Here is a 20,137-nt window from a genome sequence, read left to right on the forward strand (position 1 = left end):
TCTCATTGGTCATTCACAACCTGTTCCCTTCTCAAGCGGCAGTTTCCTGTAAGGTGTAATACAGACTTTTTTTCTTTAAACTCCAATGAAGTTTCCATTGCTTCACAGAAAGATCATCATTTGAATTAAAGCACAGTGTTAATAGGAATGCTTCCTGGATGCACAGTTGAATTTGACCAGGGCAACGGTATTTCAAGAGTGTAGCTTCCTTTTTATCTGGCTTGCATTTAAAAAGATCAAGAAAGATAATTTCTTTTGCAGAATCATTTGCAAAAGTTATGTTTGTGTACAAACATACACACACTTCATTCACAAACCTCAAAACAATTAATGAATAAAAAAGGAAAAATAATTCACATTGTCTTAGAGGAATTGATGGTTTTTAGCAATTTCTACTATCTGTTTGGTCAGAGTTAGAAAATGTTCTTCCTTTGTGTCATGTGAAATTCCTTCTAGTTCCACACTTTATGAAATGTTGTTCTACTCTGAGCAAAAGAACAGAGCCTACTTTTATTTTTTTTATGATTCAGTAATGAGATATAATTTTCACTCCAGTAAAATTCTTTGGGGTTTAGAAAAATGAAGTAGTTTAGAATTGGAAATATAAACGCTCTGGTACATGGACCACTGGTTCACTTCTTCAGCAAAAGAACCTATCAATTCACACCAATGAAACATAAAGCTATGAAGGGAAGAATATATTTCTCATTTCTCAGCTATCTGAAAAATGTCACTGGGCCAACTTTAATCATCTTTCCCATTACCATCTAAATGTATATTTGAAATGCAGCATCATAAACTAAATGGATATTTTTAAATTGTCATGTTAGATTTTCACTGGTCATAAAGCTGCTTGATATTATTTTTCTATTATTTTAGCAGCCAACTAGAACTTATTTTATACAACTCTCCAAAATCAACATTATATAACTAAAGTAACATGGAATAGTTAATTTTTTCCATTTTTTCATTATTCTATCAGTAATGACTCAGTCATGATAGAGATAGTTATTGATTTAGAACGCTGGAAAGAATGAATAGAGGACAGCAACATTTTTATAGCCCAAATTTTTCTCTTGTTATCAGATCCCTGCTTTTAAAAGTGAATGAATTAATTTTGCTGACATTAATTATTTGTAAGAAACTTAATACTTAAATAATTAGGTATTATCATACAAAGAGAAAGAAACAATCCCAATTTAGGCATGGGATTAACCTTCTTGGAGCTCAGGAAAACTACAAGCTGTGAAATTAGGCCATAGTTAATCTTCTGATAAAAACACCTTGATTTAGATTATACAATTGTGTAAAAGTTATTTAGTCATTTAGAGGACATCAGGTAAACTTTTTTCTCAGCTACTCAGCAATAAAGAAAAGAATGTCTCTTCCGGGACAAAAGATAAATATCCTAGTTTCAAAGGATACGTTTTTAGATTTTCCTAGATTCAGATTTTTAAAAATCAGACTACAAATACACAATGTGATCAGATAACAGTTAGCCAAATGGGACTCTGAGTTGCAATAAGCCAATTCAGTAAGAAACATCATGGCCTAGCTGGATACAGTAGAGTCAACATAGCCTGCTCTCTCAGTATTTTTAATAGCAGCAATTGGAGGAACAGAATCCACTGTGGGGAAATCTACACTCTTCACACTGATGACAGAAACTGGGGGACTGCTGTATTGCATAACAAATGGACTATCTTCTATTTACTTGTTTTTGAACATGCTGTTACAGTAGGATCAGCAACCAATGCTTACACAAATAGTACAGGGAGGGATGAGTAACGTATGACACTGCGTTTTGAGGAAATCAGCCCTTAGATTCGGTCAAAGCGCTTCTAGCTAGTCTTCCACAGGGTACACATTCCCACTGAGGCAGTAATACCCTGGCCACTAGAATCTGTTAACTGACCACTTACTAAGTAGATGCTGGGGCAGTAAATCATACGGACACCATCTTCTGTTACTCAAAAGATTTTTGTCTCCATTTTACCCAGGGTTACAAAACTACTCTTCTTACTATGAGAACACATAAAGATTATATGTGAGAAAACTGATTGTTCTTAAACATTTGGGGGCCAAAGAACCCTGCTCTTTGATGATCTGATCCTAGCTAGTATCCTCTTACTATAAATGGCTACAAATGGCCAGCAAGTTTTGCACAGAACTTCAAGAGGTTATGAAGTCCCTGGAACCCATCCAGACCCCAACAATGCCTAAGCTGCTTACTGTGACAACTAGAGGATCAGGTTCAGACTTAATTTTTCCCTGTATCTTTAGACTTCCTCATGCAGTGACTAGCCTGGAGCAGGATTTCAGATTTACTGGCAATAAATAATTTACCAGGGGTTGGAGTTGGCACTCTCAGCCACAGGGAGTCCCAGAGCACCAGGAGGAAGGCTCTGAGAATCTTAGTGCACCAGTGCCTGCATCTCCAGAGGTCGAGTGCTCCCCACTGCAGCCTGTTGTCTGTGCATTCAGGACAGAGGGTTTCAGGAGAACTGGGAAGCCTGGGCAGTGCTGGGTGAGTGCTGGCTGTCAGGGACACCCACATGCTGGCACCAGAAACCCCAGCCTGAGCACATTGGGCAAGTTATGAGTGAGGTCACTGCTGTCAGGATGACTGTGGTTTTTGGTGCTTTGGCCCATGATATTAGATGCTAGAATAACACCATCCTTCAATAAATGGTACAGTTAAGTGCTCTTGTGTCATCAAGAAATCCTGGTTTGAGCCAATGAATGTGCTGAGTCACGGGTCCAGAAATGATGGTCTTGACAGGGAAAATGTACGCTATAGGAAGAATGCAGAGAAAGGCTTCAGATGGAGTCCATGAAGCCTTAGAATCAGGTTTTCCTCTGGGTGTTGCCGTGTGTGTGTGTGTGTGTGTGTGTGTGTGTGTGAAAGAGAGAGAGACGGAGACAGGGGGCAGAGAAGGAAGTTCCAAAGCTGAGACTCAATCCATGCGCTTCCAGGGATGTTTTGAGGCTCACCTTCCTAAAGTACATGTGACCTGTGACATCACTTTAACTTCTGAGCCAAAGCCTTTGGCGCTGACCCAAAGACCCACTGTACCTGGACAGCACCTCAATACTGGAGCCACACTGAGTTGTGTAGGACAGTCATGTGCTGATACAGTGCCTCAGTGCAGAGATCAGGTTTCCGTGAGAACACCCCACTGGCAAAGGTTCCTCTCAAGTGCAGTAGCTCAAGAATACAAATGTAAATCTCAGATGACATGTTGTTCTGCTGCCTGTCTCTTGCCCTCTCCTGGCCTGTAGTTACTGTGCATGGTGATTGGCCAGGGTTAGGGCTGAGAGAAGATGATGCAAGGGAGGGAAATCCGGGCTATGCTTGCTGAGAACTGGTAGCTGGGGTCAGCCAGCCAGGCAGGAGCTTGTGGGCACAGAGGACTGGCAAGATGTCAACCCCATTTACACGGTGCTGCCCCTAGGATTTGCTCTCGGTGGACTTATTAGAAATATTCCTGGATATCTCAGTTCCCCTCCGCTTCAGTGCCATTCTGTTAACTGAACTGTAATGATTACCTGGTGTGACATTTAAATATTCCTAATATTCTCTATTATTTTTGGTCATTCTACTTTCCTGGTTACATCCTTGGGAGCGAGATGTCTGTAGGCAACACCTCACGGAACTGAGCAGGTGTAGAAATCAAGAAATACTGGCTTGAGTGAGTTAAGAATCTAACTATTGAATTATTAAAGAAGAGACCAGGCTTAGTCCAGATAATTTTATAAATATTCAAGTAGAGAGGGCATGCAATCTCTATCAGCATTTTTCAAACTTCTTGAAAGTGACTTATAGTTACTTTACCATTCCAACAGAGTACACACACACACACACGAGATAAAAGTTACCTGAAACAAAACTTACTCTTATCCTTACTACGTGTGATACACTGATGTTTTAAATTCTGTTTCATCAAAAAAAAAAAAAAAAGAAGGAAAGAGCTGGTCACCACCCATTAAATTGATTTCCTGATCTACCAATGGGTGGCAATTTGTTTGCAAAATACTTCATTGGACTACATTAAACCTGGCAAAGAATCCTATTCTGCTTTGCCCTCTTCTCTAAAAACCATTAAAATATTTCCTATTCATACATAATTTACATAAGCTAAGCTTTACAACATTTCTTAACTAGGTTTCACATCCAGGAAGTAGTGGAATTTAGAGCCACAGCCAATCTTAAGTTTCCAAATCAAAGGCTAAGTGAAGTAAGTGAAGTTGCTCAGTCGTGTTCGACTCTTTGCGACCCCATGGACTGTAGCCTACCAGGCTCCTCTGTCCATGGGATTTTCCAGGCAATTGTACTGGAGTGGATTGCCATTTCCTTCTCCAGTGGATATTGCCGACCCTGGGATTGAACCCATATCTCCCGCATTGTAGACCGACGCTTTACCATCTGAGCCGCTACTTCCACTTTATCATGCTGCATTCATGATCTGATTAGTGTCAGTCTAGCCTCCAAAACTTGGTTGTAAGTGCCTAAAAGACCATGAATACTCCTAACACCATGCTGGGTGCCCCAGGAGTGCTGTGCTCAATGGTAAACAGAAAGGTATTATAAGGTTGGTCAAAAGCCATGTTCTGGTTTTGATATTGTATTTTGGGCATTTTTGTGCCAAAGCTTTTTATAATGCTTTAGAGTCAAACCTCCTAAAAGGAATGATTATGTTTCATAGATTATATCATATTTGTGATACCCTATGTGTCAATGTTTCCCAAGCTTGTAGGACCTTTTGAGTGCACAGATAGGAGGTCATGAGAAAGGGACACTGGTTCCTATCTGTACTTGAGCTTTCCCCAGAACTCAAAGAGAAAGTTCCAGAAAGGCCAATAAAAGGACCAGACAGGAAAGTCTTTATTTCTGCTAGTTTTCCCAAATGGCTTTCCTCAGGCTGTAATTTGCAGACCTGGCAGACTCTGAACCCATGATCAATGGTAAACTATCAAGGATAAGCCCCCATTTCAGTTCCTTTGGGGCTCTCCAACTAAAATGCAAAGTCCTTAGGGAAACACATGCATACATCTGTCCTAAGGTATACCCACATATGTAAGAACTTGTAAAGACTGAATAGGCACTAAATACGCACCTGTTGATTGAGAGCACGGATGTGAAAAATCAAAGTGTGAATATATGCTATACATATGTGGATATTCAGCATTTTTGTATGTCTTCATACAGGCCCGTTTTCCTCAATGTTCTAGGAGCAGGAAGTGTGACAATACCAGTCCTGGGGGTACTTGGAAAGGAAAGGATTGGGGAAAGAATAGCTGAATGGAGAAAAGTGAAGGGAGGAATGGGAAAAAAAGAATGAGAGGAAAATGTGGCTGAAATTGCAGGAAGAAGGCCCAGCAACACTGAGTGCTGATCACATCTTTGTTAGTTCTAAAATCATCTTTATCTTATTTGTTACTCTGTATACTTTGTTGGACTCAAAGTACACATTTCATATGGTGGAAAGTTTCCCTGTTTACTTACTCTTCCTGACCCAGCTTTAAAGGCTATTTGACCATCTCAATATGTTTCCTGTAGCTGATATACCTGTGAGCTGAGGCAAGGAGTGGGAGGAAGCAGACTAAGATGGCGTCCTCCATCTAGTTCATGTGAAAGAAACCTATCCTAATATTACATCAAATGGAACCCTCTCAGTAGGAGAAAAATAGGTGATGTTGCAAGGACAAGACTCACCTTTCAACCTCATGACTGATAAGGTTTGGAGGAAAGAATGACATTCTGTTCAAAAGTCAGGTCAAAAGCTTATCCACACACTGATTTCTCAACCCAGGATCTGTGATACCAAATAAAACAAAGGCCTTGGTCCCAAATGAAGTCGTTAGCAAATATCTCTTTGCTCTGCTGGGAGTTCTGTTCTCTAACAACATCTTTCTGAATTATCACTTTGTATTGAGGCAGCAGTTTTAATCTTTCAAATGAAGTATACAACCTCAGAAGAGGCCAGTGGTTCCGAGGGCAGAAGGGAAGGCTGGTTCTACCCTTGTGCTGGGAGAAACATTAAGATCGAGAGCGCAGCTATGGGAGTCAGACAGCCTGGATCTGAAATTGGTTCCACCACCGGCTATGTAAGTGACACAACTTTTCTATGCCTCCTATGTGAAAGTGAATGAAATGGTTCATACGAATGATACAGGTGATGCATTTGTTTAAAACAGTGCCTGAATACAGCAGGCATTCATTAAATCCTGGATATGAATAGGATATAAAAAATAAATATTATTTGCTAAATTTGTGGTTTATTTTGGTAGGCTTTTTCCCTGCATTTTTATAAGGACCAGTGGTTTTAAGAATCTTGGAATAATAGATCTGAAAGGAATGTTTATTTTACAGAGATGTAAAAGGCCCAGAGCATTGAGCTCTTCAAGGTCACACAGATACCTAGTGGTACACTCAGGACTAGAAACCAGATTGATGACTTCAGACCATTCTCCACTGGACACTTTTCTCCTGGGGGAGGATGTCCAGGACCAAGAAAGTTCCATCAGAGCAATGACAACAACCAGAACTGCCATACCTCCTCCAGGGGCTCCCTTGTCACCCCAATGATAATCTTAAGCTGGTTTGTTCATTTGTTCATTCATTCACTCACTTACCCATTCCCTCACTCACCCACTCACCCATCACTGAGTTAGGCTATCAATGTAAGGTACAGAAAAGTAAAAGGCAGTCTTTGTCTTTAAAGGACTTTGGCTGAAATTGGAGCAACAAAATAGGCAGAAATAAAATAATACAATAATACAAACACTTAACAATATGGAAAGTATTAGAAAGGTTAGTCATCTTTTGCTATACAACCAATCAGAAGTTTGGTAAAAGAACTTATGATAAGGTCAGTACATTTATAAAATGACTAGGATAAATGAAACTAAGCAGGTCTACTATGAGCTGGGCTGTGGTTACTGTTTAATGTAGCTGTAGGTGTAGGTGCGGGAGGTGTCAAGTTTCTGCAGTGCCTTTCTGTTCATCTCCCCTGCTGCCCAGGGATGATTCCCTAAGTCTTTCTTAGACAGAATCTACATTTTAAACCACAGCCCACTGTTGTATCACAGCCCTGTTTGTGTGGTGGTGAGGTGTCTGGGAGGGAAAGCATTCTATACTTTTATAGTTGAATCTCAGTGTTTGAGTGTGCTTTGGTCCCTGGTAGGTGACCTTCACAAGAGTCTCTAGGACCCCTTCTCTGTTAGGCAGGACCGGAAACACATTGAGGCCTGGAGGCAGGGGAGAGCACTTCTCCCACGTGGACAAAGACTCAGGTAGAATCTCTCCCCTGAAGGGCAGGACTTCATTATGGAAATCACTCTGGATTTATTTCAAATTAGGAAAACTTTTCCACCACCTGTCAGAGCCACGAGGTGATCTTTCTTGGTTCTTCACTGTGAGAACCTGGTGGGTTTCCTAGAAGTCAAGTCCATGAAAGTGTGAGTGATCCCCTAAGATCAGAGATTCCAGGAGTCTCTCACTCTCTTACTAATGCACTCAGCTCCTGCAATTTGTCAGAATTACCACAAAAGTGTGGCTATCAGTGTCTGGCTCCAGTGATTCCCATTGCAGGGAACTGGACCTCAGTGACCTTTCCATCCATTCAGATTTTGAGGTGGTCGCTTGCCCTGCTACCTAAGCTTCATGAGGCCAAGGAAAGTCCCTGATTTTCAGTGGTCTTTTTTTTTTTTTTCACTTTTTTGGGGGATAAGATTGTGGTTTTTACATGCAGGGCTGAAGCTTAAAGCTCCAGCTTCATTTTTTACATTTGGATCTGCAGTTATACCAGCACCATTTGTTGCAAAGACTTCTCTCCCCACTGAATGTTTTGGCATCCTCATCAAAAATCATTTGACCACAAATATGGGAGTTTATTTCTGGACTTTCAATTCTATTCTCAAATGATCCATATGTCTACTTTTATGCCAGTATGACACTGTCTTGATGACAGTAGCTTTGTAGTAAATTTTGAAATTGGGAAGCATGAGTCTCTCAAATCCATTATTTTTTCCCAAGATTGTTTTGGTTATTCTAGTTCCCTTGCATTTCCTATGAATTTTAGAATTAGCTTGTCATCTTGTGCAAAGAAGCCAGCTGGAATTTTGAAATAAATTGCACTGAATCTTTAGATCAGTTTGGAAAGTTATCTGAAAAATATTAAGTCTTCCAATTCTTAGATGTGGGATGTCTTTCCATTTATGTAGGCCTTTTTTCTTTCAATGATATTTTAAAATTTTAGGTGTACAAGTACTACACTTTTGTTATATTTATTTCTGAATGTTTTATTCTTTTAATGCTACTACAATTGGAATAGTTTTTTCTAAGTTTCATTTATGGATTGTTCACTGCTAGGATACTAACATAAAGTAATTGATTTTTGTATGTTGACTTCATATTCTGAAAACTTCCTGATTTTGTTTACTAGTTCTTATGATTGTGGAGTGTTTCTTTTAGGATGATCAGTTATAACTTCTCTACAATTCAGTGAAATTGGGATTAAAAATGCCCATAAAACTTATCAACTAGAACCATAAAATTTGTTAATTAGAACCATTCTTTAGTCATGTGTGCACAAGAATAAAAATAACAGTAAGCAGTAATACTGTTCTCATCTTTGGCTGGAGATTTACTGTCCAGGTGTTGTTGTGAAAGTATGTTAAAAAAGTGTCAAAGACACTTATAAAAAAAATTGAGACAACCTATCATGTTATAACAGTCTAAGTTGGCATGGAAGCCTTAGCGAGTCCTTGCAGACAGGGAAACATAGGGGTTAAAGAGCTGGAGGTCTCTCTAGTGTTGAAAGTGAAGTGAAGTATGGTGTGAGTGAAGCCATAAGAGAAGTAGAAGGATAAGACGTTGAGACTCATAATGGGATAGTGCACTTCAGAGTTTCAGATGTGATGCGTTCCAGGTGATGACAAGATTCTAGGTGTGATTTGGCTAAAGCAGAGTGGATGTGAAAGACCCTGGAATCATGAAAGTCTGGGTTTATTTTCTGGATGGCTCATCTATTAACACAAGACCTTGATATCACCAGAATGATGATAGGAACTGGGGTAGAAAGAAAGATTCAGGTCCCTATATTTGCCAGTTAATGAGAGGGGATATCCTAGGAAGTTGGTAGATGACAGTAATAAAGTGAGGTAGAGGTTGGTAAACCTGAATGACCTAACCTCATGGGATCAAAATCACAGTGGCTCCTTCTGAGATGGTTCTTAAGGTGGGGAAGCATCCTGAGAGAATCTTTGGGGGTGAACCAGAGAGTTAGCCCATCTCTGCGTTCGAAAACTCAGCCTGGTTGTTCTGATTTAACCATCAGGAGGTGTTATTGTCCACTGTTTTTCTCTTCCCAGTGAGAATTGCTGTTTTAGGCATGACTACAGAAATCCAGGGAGAATTCCGGAGGGGCATATGGCTCTGTCCTATTCATACTCTTGTGCTTGCTACTGACAACTACATACAGACTTGAATTTAGATTTCTGACAGACCTTCCCACGGAAAAACACATATATTTTTTCATAATTACATTTAATTTGATATGAAATACTATAAATACATGGATTCATTTTAATAACAGGTGCTATTTACAGTGAAATGAACAGATTTTAAATGCACAGTTTGGTGACCTTTGACGAATGCCTAAGTTCTCACCGATATCAGGCTACAGAATACTTACTCTAGAAAGTTCCCTGATGACCCTTCCCATTCAATTCCTGCCCTCCTTGAGGCAACCACAAGGCTGAGTTTTGTTATTTTAGGGCTTCATTTTAATGGAAACATAGTTGGTACTCTTTTGTGTCTGGCTTCTTTTGCTCCACATAATGAAGCTTAAAGTTAGAACCTGGGTATTAAAACAAGTCATTCTAATAGAAAATTCTCATTATTACCAAGGTGACTGAATTCAGATCAAAAGAAGGCAGATATGTAAAAGAACTGTGGTGTGTTTCCCTGCTCCTGGATAGAATTTGCCGAGAAAGCCTAAGACACTTTAATTACACATTGCAGAAATTATCCTGCGGCCAAAGTCCACTTGGCTTTGTGTCCCCAACACCACCCCCTTCCTGAATTCAACTTCTGTTGATGGACTCTCAGGTTGTTTCATATATCTGCTGTTGTGAATACACTACTAAGAATATGGGGGTACAGATATTTCTTTGTTATCCTCTCTTCATTTTCTTTGGATATATACTCAGAAGTAGGATTGCTAGATTATATGGTAATTCTATTTTTAATTTTTTAAAATTTTATTTTATTATTATTTTACTTTACAATATTGTATTGGTTTTGCCATACATCAACATGAATCCACCATGGGTGTACATGTGTTCCCAATCCTGAACCCCCCTCCCATCTCCCTCCCCATACCATCCCTCTGGGTCATCCCAGTACACCAACCTCAAGCATCCTGTATCCTGCATCAAACCCAGACTGGTGATTCATTTCTTATATTATATTATACATGTTTCAATGCCATTCTCCCAAATCATCCCACCCTCTCCCTCTCCCACAGAGTCCAAACGATTTTTCTATACATCTGTGTCTCTTTTGCTGTCTTGCATACAAGGTTATCGTTACCATCTTTCTAAATTCCATACATATGCGTTAGTATACTGTATTAGTGTTTTTCTTTATGGCTTACTTCACTTTGTATAATTGGCTCCAGTTTAATCCACCTCATTAGAACTGATTCACATGTATTCTTTTTAATAGCTGAGTAATACTCCATTGTGTATATGTACCACAGCTTTCTTATCCATTCATCTGCTGAGAGACATCTAGGTTGCTTCCATGTCCTGGCTATTACAAACAGTGCTGTGATAAACACTGGGGTACACGTGTCTCTTTCAATTCTGGTGTGTATGTCCAGCAGTGGGATTGCTGGGTCATAAGGCAGTTTTATTTCCAGTTTCTTAAGGAATCTCCAGACTGTTCTCCATAGTGGCTGTACTAGTTTGTATTCCCACCAACAGTGTAAGAGGGTTTCCTTTTCTCCACACCCTCTCCAGCATTTATTGCTTGTAGACTTTTGGATCACAGCCATTCTAATTGGCGTGAAATGGTACTTCATTGTGGTTTTGATTTGCATTTCTCTGATAATGAGTGATGTTGAGCATCTTTTCATGTGTTTGTTAGCCATCCGTATGTCTTCTTTGGAGAAATGTCTATTTAGTTCTTTGGCCCAATTTTTGATTGGGTTGTTTATTTTTCTGGAATTGAGCTGCAGGAGTTGCTTGTATATTTTTGAGCTTAGTTGTTTGTCAGTTGCTTCATTTGCTATTATTTTCTCCCATTCCGAAGGCTGTCTTTTCACTTTGCTTATAGTTTCCTTTGTTGTGCAGAAGCTTTTAATTTTAATTTGGTCCCATTTGTTGATTCTTGGTTTTATTTCCAGTATTCTGGGAGGTGGGTCATAGAGGATCCTGCTGTGATTTATGTCGGAGAGTGTTTTGCCTAAGTTCTCCTCTAGGAGTTTTATAGTTTCTGGTCTTATGTTTAGATCTTTAATCCATTTTGAGTTTATTTTTGTGTATGGTGTTAGAAAGTGATCTAGTTTCATTCTTTTACAAGTGGTTGACCAGTTTTCTCAGCACCACTTGTTAAAGAGATTGTCTTTAATCCATTGTATCTTCTTGCCTCCTTTGTCAAAGATAAGGTGTCCATATGTGTGTGGATTTATCTCTGGGCTTTCTATTTTGTTCCATTGATCTATATTTCTGTCTTTGTGCCAGTACCATATTGTCTTGATGACTGTGGTTTTGTAGTAGAGCCTGAAGTCAGGCAGGTTGATTCCTCCAGTGCCATTCTTCTTTCTCAAGATTGCTTTGGCTATTCGAGGTTTTTTTTTGTATTTCCATACAAATTGTGAAATTATTTGTTCTAGCTCTGTGAAAAATACCATTGGTAGCTTGGTAGGGATTGCATTGAATCTATAGATTGCTTTGGGTAGTATACTCATTTTTACTATATTGATTCTTCCAATCCATGAACATGGTATATTTCTCCATCTATTAGTGTCCTCTTGATTTCTTTCACCAGTGTTTTATATTTTCTGTATATAGGTCTTTAGTTTCTTTAGGTAGATATATTCCTAAGTATTTTATTCTTTTCATTGCAATGGTGAATGGAATAGTTTCCTTAATTTCTTTTTCTATTTTCTCATTATTAGTGTATAGGAATGCAAGGGATTTCTGTGTGTTGATTTTATGTCCTGCAAATTTGCTATATTCATTGATTGGCTCTAGTAATTTTCTGGTGGAGTCTTTAGGGTTTTCTATGTAGAGGATCATGTCATCTGCAAACAGTGAGAGTTTTACTTCTTCTTTTCCAATTTGGATTCCTTTTCTTTCTTTTCCTGCTCTGACTGCTGTGGCCAAAACTTCCAGAACTATGTTGAATAGTAGTGGTGAAAGTGGACACCCTTGTCTTGTTCCTGACTTTAGGGGAAATGCTTTCAATTTTTCACCATTGAGGATAATGTTTGTGGTGGGTTTGTCACATGTAGCTATTATTATGTTGAGGTACGTTCCTTCTATTCCTGCTTTCTAGAGAGTTTTTATCATAAATGGATGTTGAATTTTGTCAAAGGCTTTCTCTGCATCTATTGAGATAATCATATGGCTTTTTTTTTCAATTTGTTAATGTGGTGTATTACATTGATTGATTTGAGGATATTGAAGAATCCTTGCATCCCTGGGATAAAGCCCACTTGGTCATGGTGTATGATCTTTTTAATGTGTTGTTGGATTCTGATTGCTAGAATTTTGTTATGGATTTTTGCATCTATGTTCATCAGTGATATTGGCCTGTACTTTCCTTTTTTTGTGGCATCTTTGTCAGGTTTTGGTATTAGGGTGATGGTGGCCTCATAGAATGAGTTTGGAAGTTTACCTTCCTCTGCAATTTTCTTGAAGAGTAGGATAGGTGTTAGCTCTTCTCTAAATTTTTGGTAGAATTCAGCTGTGAAGCCATCTGGACTTGGGCTTTTGTTTGCTGGAAGATTTCTGATTACAGTTTCAATTTCCGTGCTTGTGATGGGTCTGTTAAGTTTTTCTATTTCTTCCTGGTTCAGTTTTGGAAAGTTGTACTTTTCTAAGAATTTGTTCATTTCTTCCACATTGTCCATTTTATTGGCATACAACTGCTGATAGTAGTCTCTTAGGATCCTTTGTATTTCTGTGTTGTCTGTTGTGATCTCTCCATTTTCATTTCTAATTTTATTTAATTTTTGAAGAACCTCCATACTGTTTTCCATAGTGTCAACTCAATTTACATTCCTATCAAAAGTGCACAAGGATTTCTATTTTTCCACATCCTCATCAACCTTAACTCTTGTCTTTATGAGGACAGCCATTCTAACAAGTGTGAGATGATTTATTGTGGTTCTGATTTTCATTTCACTGATGATGACAGATGTTGAGCACCTTTTCATATATCTGTTGGCTCCCTGTATAACTTCTTTGAAGAAATGTCTATTCAGTTCCTCTGTCCCATTTTTAATCCAGCTTGTCTGTTTTTGCTTTTGAGTTGTATGAGTTCTTTATATATTTTAGATATTAACCCTTTATCAGATATATGATTAACAAATATTTCCTCCCATTTCATATGTTGCCTTTTCATTTCATGGATTGTTTCCTTTGCTGTGCCAAAGCTTTTCAGTAGTCCCACTTTTTAAGTTTTGCTTTTGTTGCCTTATTGCTTGATATTTTCACTCTTCTGGATAAATGTGCTTTGCTGACAAGTGAGAGAAAAGTTCAGCAATCTGATTACAGACTGTTGGAAGTGTGTGCATGCATGCAACAGAGAGAAAGTCACAAAACCAGTGGGCAACATTTCTCTGATAGCACATGCTCCTCCAAGATGGCCAGAAAACACTATTGTCTAGTATATCAAGCATTGTTTAGTTAAAATCTTTTAACTGAAAACATCAGTTCAGTTGCTCAGTCTTGTCTGACTCTGCGACCCCATGGACTGCAGCACTCCAGGTTTCCCTGTCCATCACCAACACTCGGAGCTTACTCAAACTCATGTCCATTGAGTTGGTGATGCCATACAACCATCTCATCTTCTGTCATCCCGTTCTCCTCCTGCCTTCACTCTTTTCCAGCATCAGGGTCTTTTTCAGTGAGTCAGTTCTTCACATCAGGTGGCCAAAGTATTGGAGCTTCAGCTTCAGCGTCAGTCCCTCCAATGAATATTCATGGCTGATTTACTGTAGGATGGACTGGTTTGATTGCCCTGCTTATCTCTCAAGGGTCTTCTCCAACACCACAGTTCAAAAGCATCAGATCTTCAGCGCTCAACTTTCTTTATAGTCCAACTCTCACATGCATACAGGACCACAGGATAAACCATAGCTTTGACTATATGGACCTTTGTTGGTAATGTTTCTGCTTTTTAATATGCTGCCTAAGTTTGTCATAGCTTTTCTTCCAAAGATCAAGAATCTTTTAATTTCATAGCTGCAGTCACCACCTGCAGTGATTTTGGAGCCTAAGAAAATAAACTCTGTCACTGTTTCCATTGTTTCCCCATCTATTGGCCATGAAATGATGGGACTGGATGCCATGATCTTAGTTTTTTGAAAGTTGAGTTTTAATCCATATTTTCCACTCTCCTCTTTCACTTTCATCAAGAGGCTCTTTAGTTCCTCTTCATACCATAATGGTGAAGTCATCTGTGTATCTGAGGTTACTGATATTTCTCCCAGCAATCTTGAGTCCAGCTTGTGCTTCATCCAGCCTGGCATTTTGCATGATGTACTCTGCATATAGGTTAAATAAGCAAGGTGACAATATACAGTCTTGACATACTCCTTTCCCAATTTTGAACCAGTCTGTTGTTTCATGTCCAGTTCAAACTGTTGCTTCTTGACCTGCATGCAGGTTTCTTGGGAGGCAGGTGAGGTGGTCTGGTATTCCCATGTCATAAAGAATTTCCCACAGTTTGTTTTGATCAACACAGTTTAAGGCTTTAGTGTAGTCAATGAAACAGATGTTTTTCTGGAATTCTCTTGCTTTTTCTATGATCCAACAGATGTTTGCAATTTGATCTCTGGTTTCTCTGCCTTTTCTATATCCAGCTTGAACATCTGGAAGTTCTCAGTTCATGTACTGTTGAAGCCTAGCTTGGAGAATTTTGAACATTACTTTGCTAGTGTATGAGATGAGCACAACTGTGTGGTAGTTTGAGCATTCTTTGGCATCACCTGTCTTTGTGATTGGAATGAAAACTGACCTTTTCCAGTCCTATGGTCATGGCTGAGTTTTCCAAATTTATTGGCACATTGAGTGCAGCACTTTCACAGCATCATCTTTTAGGATTTGAAATAGCTCAACTAGAATTCCATCATCTCCACTAGCTTTGTTCATAGTGATACTTTCTAAGGCCCACTTGTCTTTGCACTCCAGGATATATGGCTCTAGGTGAGTGATCATACCATTGTGGTCATCTGGGTCATTAAGATATTTTTTGGATAGTTCTTCTATGTATTCTTGCCACATCTTCTTAATATCTTCTGCTTCTGTGAGGTCCATACAGTTTCTGTCCTTTATTATGCCCATCTTTGCATGAAATATTCCCTTGGTATCTCTAATTTTCTTGATGAGATCTCTAGTCTTTCCCATTCTATTGTTTTCCTCTATTTCTTTGCACTGATCACTGAGGAAGGCTTTCTTATCTCTCCTTGCTATTCTTTGGAACTCTGCATTCAGATAGATATATCTTTCCTTTTCTCCTCTGGCTTTCCCTTCCCTTCTTTTCTCAGCTATTTGTAAGTCCTCCTCAGACAACCATTTTGCCTTTTTGCATTCCTTCTTCTTGGGGATGGTTTTGATCACTGCCTCCTGGACAATGTTATGAACTTCTGTCCATAGTTCTTCAGGCATTCTGTCTATCATATATAATCCCTTGAATCTATTTGTCACTTCTACTGTAAGTGAAGAGGAACTAAAAAGCCCCTTGATGAAAGTGAAAGAGGAGAGTGAAAAAGCTGGCTTAAAGCTCAACATTCAGAAAACTAAGATCATGGCATCTGGTCCCATCACTTCATGGCAAATAGATGGGGAAACAGTAGAAACAGTGTCAGACTTTATTTTTTTGGGCTCCAAAATCACTGCAGATGATGATTTCAGCCATTAAATTAAAAGATGCTTACTCCTCAGAAGGAAAGTTATGACCAACCTAGATAGCATATTAAAAAGCAGAGACATTACTTTGCCAACAACAGTCCATCTAGTCAAGGCTATGGTTTTTCTAGTGGTCATGTATGGATGTGAGAGTTGGACTGTGAAGAAAGCTGAGCGCTGAAGAATTGATGCTTTTGAACTGTGGTATTGGAGAAGACTCTTGAGAGTCCCTTGGATTGCAAGGAGATCCAACCAGTCCATCCTAAAGGAGATCAGTCCTGGATGTTCATTGGAAGGACTGATGCTAAAGCTGAAACTCCAATACTTTGGCCACTTCATGCAAAGAGTTGACTCACTGGAAAAGACCCTGATGCTGGGAGGGGTTGGGGACAGGAGGAGAAGGGGACAACAGAAGATGAGATGGCTGGATGGCATTACTGACTCGATGGACATGAGTTTGAGTAAACTCTGGGAGTTGGTGATAGACAAGGAGGCCTGGTGTGCTGTGATTCATGGGGTCGCAAAGAGTCAGACATGACTGAGAGACTGAACTGAACTAAACTGTATAATCAAGGGATTTGATTTAGGTCATACCTGAATGGTCTATTCCCTGGTTGCTCAGATGGTAAAGCATCTGCCTCCAATGCTGGAGACCCAGGGTCAATCCCTGGGTCAGGAAGATCCCCTGGAGAAGGAAATGACAACCCACTCCAGTACTCTTGCCTGGAAAATCCCATGGAGGGAAGAGCCTGGTAGGCTGCAGTCCATGCGGTTGCAAGAGTCGGATATGACTGAGTGACTTCATACTTTCTTTCACACACTTTCTGAATGGTATAGTGCTTTTCCCTACTCTCTTCAATTTAAGTCTGAATTTTTGCAATAAGGAATTCATGATCTAAGCCACAGTGAGCTCCTGGTCTTGCTTTTGCTGACTGTATAGAGCTTCTCCATCTTCAGCTTAAAAAAATATATCCCACCCATCAGAACAAGAGCCAGGTTTCCCCACAGCCAGTCCCTTCCATCAGGAAGCTTCCACAAGCTTCTTATCCTTATCCATCAAAGGGTAGACAGAATGAAAACCACAATTTATAAAACAGATAAACAACAAAGACTACTGCATAGCACAGTGAACTATATTCAAGGATAATGCAAAAATCTATAATAGAAAAGAATCTGAAAAAGAATATATATATCTCACTTTACTGTATACATGAAACTAATATAACACAGTACTGTAAATCAACAAAAAAGAAATTGGAGGGACTCTTGGGACCTAATTTCTTTGAACATAAAGTTAACAGGTTAATTAAATACTGGATGATTTCTGATATCCCACCCAAGCCAAACGTTTCAAGACTTTTACACTCAGTTCAGTTCAGTCACTCAGTCATGTCTGACTCTTTGCAACCCCATGCACTGCAGCACACCAGTGAGGTCCACAGCACACCAGGCCTCCCTGTCCATCACCAGCTCCTGAAGTTTACCCAAACTCATGTCCACTGAGTTGGTGATGCCATGCAACCATCTCATGCTCTGTCATCCCCTTCTCCTCCTGCCTTCAATCTTTCCCAGCATCAGGGTCTTTTCAAATGAGTCAGCTTTTCACATCAGATGGCCAAAGTATTGGAGTTTCAGCTTCAACAGACTCTTACACTATTTGGTTTTAAATTATCTTCTAAGCCTCATCTTCTCTAACTCAATATAAACTTAATTTTTTCATATATTCATATATTTTTACCATTAGAAATACATTTTTATTATATCACTTCATAAAAAGTAAAATTCAATACTTAAGAGTTCAGGAGCAATGAAACATTTTTCTTCTTTTCAAATGAATTTATTAATTCAGTTTATGTTCCATAAATTGTCACTGATCTGGTAATTTGCTGAAAACATTTATATACAAATATTCCACTAAAATAAATAGTCTGTACACACTAAGAAATTTATTCAGCCATATATGTAATCTTAGAATAAAATACTCTGAATACATACAAATGAGTAAGACATGCGAGTATAATAAAAAGCATTTCTACTGGAGGAGTTTGATGATATATGTCTCTAGAGATTTAAAATTGCATTAGAATCACCTTATCTCCATTTGCTTTTATTTCAAAGATCTTTCATATAGCACACTACACTTATGATGGGAGTTTATCACTTAATTTAACTTTTTTACAATCTTAATTACTTCATTTTTTCTTTTTTGTAACCATTTGAAATATTGCAATAAAGTCAGTTATTGCCAGACTGTATGAAAATTATATCAAATTCTAAACTCTCCTAGCCCCATATGAATGGTGTTACCCTAGATAGCTGTTTCTCTATAGCTATTCTTTTTAACACCAACATTTTTATTCATTTTGTCATTTTAAAGAAAAATTTTCCATAATCAGAGCATCCTCAGAGAATAATGAACAGAGCTCAGTATTTTTTTTATGATTGAAGATTATCCTTAACCTTTTTCTTTTATTTCAGAATCATTTATTAAGCATACATTGAACAAATTGCTAGAGAAGCTACTACACTAAATCCGTGTAGGGCCTAAGTACAAGGAGATATGCTCCGGGCATATTTGGGGCAGCAGGACACAAGTGATTGCTGGCCTGGAGATGGAAAAGGTTAAAAATGTATCATAACTGGTGTGTCTTCATATTTTTTCATTTTTGTTCCACACATACCCTTCAAACTAACACTAAATCTCCCATGTATACCTCTTTTTATCCATTACCAGATGTTCACCCTCTTTTAATCCTCAAATACAAATCCACAAGATAGATGGGTAAATGGTATCCTTCCCATCTGGTGGGTGAAAAAGAAATGCAGGCCCTAAGGCTAAGCACTTGCCTGGATCCTGCAATATGTAGCTGGTTGGAGTGAGGATACATTTGTCTTCCAACTCATAGCCTGACTCCTTGGTTTCTCTGATTATTTTGCCTAATCTTTGTACAAAATAGGAGAAGAATTAGTAGTTGTGAATAGGAATGGAAATATGGTAAAAAGGAATACATCTATAATGAAACTCGTCAGCTTCCTTCAAAAAATAAAATGGCAGGTCTCTACACAGGTTGGGAAGCTGGATCACAGAACTCTGACTTTCATCCTTGGGAGCCACTTGCTTCCTAAGTGGTTTTTTATGCTGGCCCAAGCAGTACTCCTGCCTGGAAAATCCCATGGAGGGAGGAGCCTGGTAGGCTGCAGTCCATGTGGTCGTGAAGAGTCAGACATGACTGAGTGACTTCACTTTCACTTTTCACTTTCATGCACTGGAGAAGGAAATGGCACCCCATTCCAGCGTTCATGCCTGGAGAATCCCAGGGATGGTGGAGCCTGGTGGGCTGCCGTCTATGGGGTCACACAGAGCCGGACACGACTGAAGCAACTTAGCATAAGCTTCCCTGGTGGCTCAGAGGGAAAAGCGTCTGTCCACAATGCGGGAGACCTGGGTTTGATCCCTGGGTCAGCAAGATCCCCTGGAGAAGGAAATGGCAACCCACTCCAGTATTCTTGCCTGGAGAATCCCATGGACAGAGGGGCCTGGTAGGCTACAGACCACGGGGTCGCAAAGAGTCGGACATGACCAAGCGACTTCACTTTCTTTTCACTTAAGCAGGTATACAGATCACTTTCTTGACTCTCCATAGCACAGCTGAGAAACTTTTTAAAATGTATTTAAACAGAGATTTATTTATTCAGATTTTCGACTCCATCTTAATCATTTTGATTTCAAGTTCCTTTCTTTCAGCAAACTAAAGATATCATTCCGTACCTTCTTTTATCCAATACTGTTGATGACACATGTAATGCCATTTATTTTGAACAACCTGGAGATGGAAAAGATTAAAAACTTTTTCTAACCCTCTCTGGAGGCTTCAGCAGTTTGTCTTTTCTCTTGTAGTTTTTAGCACATTGACTATATACCTCATGTTCTTAACTTTCATTACTTTTGTACATTGCCTTTTATCTTTGTTGTGTGTTTATTTTCAATCCT

The 20,137-nt window shown here is 39.1% G+C and overlaps 1 protein-coding gene across 1 annotated transcript in view; it reads left to right on the forward strand.

Moving 5' to 3' along the window:
* The first annotated feature begins 5,854 nt into the window (after nt 1-5,854).
* The window catches only part of TDRD15 (tudor domain containing 15), a 90,088-nt gene continuing 75,805 nt past the window's right edge, over nt 5,855-20,137 (forward strand). Inside the window, exon 1 of the mRNA XM_069582658.1 lies at nt 5,855-6,108. The gene's annotated coding sequence lies outside the window, so the exon portion shown is untranslated. The remainder of the gene's footprint in view (nt 6,109-20,137) is intronic.

This window comes from Ovis canadensis, chromosome 3 (genome assembly GCF_042477335.2).
Source record: "Ovis canadensis isolate MfBH-ARS-UI-01 breed Bighorn chromosome 3, ARS-UI_OviCan_v2, whole genome shotgun sequence".
Taxonomy (NCBI): Eukaryota; Metazoa; Chordata; class Mammalia; order Artiodactyla; family Bovidae; genus Ovis; species Ovis canadensis.